Below are 1,438 nucleotides of genomic sequence, written 5' to 3'. Positions count from 1 at the left end.
CTTTTTTTACTCGCTGGCTTTAAGCCAATAAGCCTCCTCCCTCTTTCTCTTCCCCTCCCTCTGCCACTGGACTCGCCTCTGCCAGGCATGTTTGACTGGGTGTGTCCTCTCACTCTTCCACACATCTTCCTGAGAAAGAGTTACCGTGAAATAAAACAGAGAGAGAGAAAGAGAGAGGTAGAAAGATAGATAGACAGCGTCCCCTCCCCCATACTCTCTCTCTCTCTCTCTCTCTCTCTCTCTCTCTCTCTCTCTCTCTCTCTCTCTCTCTCTCTCTCTCTCTCTCTCTCCCTCCCTCCCTCCCTCTCAGTTTCCCCTCAGGGGAAGGTGGGAACCTGTGCGTTTTCTGCTTCCACAACTACTGCAGAGTTTTTGTTTTTTTTGTTTGTTTGTTTTGGACCTTCTTAAATGATACAAAAAAAATCACACCTTTTACAGTATTGAATATTACAGCAGTGAAACATGCCTGATGCTTCAAAGCATAGTTTTCATAGGATATGTGAAGAATGCATGCGTATGAGTACAGGAGAAATGGCAAAATCTTTCACACACTTAAACCAGTCCTGAATCAGGAGTTACAATGGATTCTTTGACTTCTGAGCAAAAACGCAGTTGTGGAGTTGTATGAGTTGTGGAGAAAGATTAGGACAGTAGATCATTTGCTACTATTATTTAAAGAGTTGGTGGAAATGCAACAGATTATACAACCCTTCTAGCTTCAGTATTATTGCTATGCAACATTTCTAACCAGTTAAATAACAACAGTAAAATCACCCAAAACTTGTATTAAGCAAGTTAATTAAGTATTAAGGAAGCTAGAAATGAATTTACCAGCTTACAAACACAATCTATTAGTTTGGTCAGGGTTTAGGCAGATGGTCAAGTGGATTTTTCAGCAGGATTCCCAGATTATGAATTAAATGAAGGTTCAAAAAAATAAAGTAAAGGTGACAAGAATTGTACTTCTGTACAATTATGTGGATGTTGAACATCAAATAAACATTTGGCCACCAAAGACATAAAAATGGTTGAGGAGAATAAAACGACATTCATACTGGTATTTAGTTTTCACACAAAAATCTCGTCACACCCAAATAACCTGAAAAAAAAAGGTACATTTTGTACCACTGAGAGAGGGCACATGCTGCCACATAGTTTTAAGATATGTAAAGATCTTAATGCCTTTGGGCAGATTTTTACACAAGTCATAACTAATCCAGTGGTAAAGTGCCCACTAAGTAGGTCTCTATTAAAGCACTCAGGTAAAATTAAGAGTGAGGTTCTGACCTTAACCACATGCTGCCATGCTAATAAATATGGCAATGATTACTCCACTAATGACTCTCTCTAGTATAAAAATAGTTTGCCTCTCATTAGCTGTTTTTTTTTTTTTTTTTTTTTTTTTTTACATCACACAGATCATAATAGCATACTGTCC

Source organism: Silurus aristotelis (genome assembly GCF_946808225.1).
Source record: "Silurus aristotelis genome assembly, chromosome: 11".
NCBI lineage: Eukaryota > Metazoa > Chordata > Actinopteri > Siluriformes > Siluridae > Silurus > Silurus aristotelis.
This window is presented reverse-complemented; position numbering follows the sequence as displayed.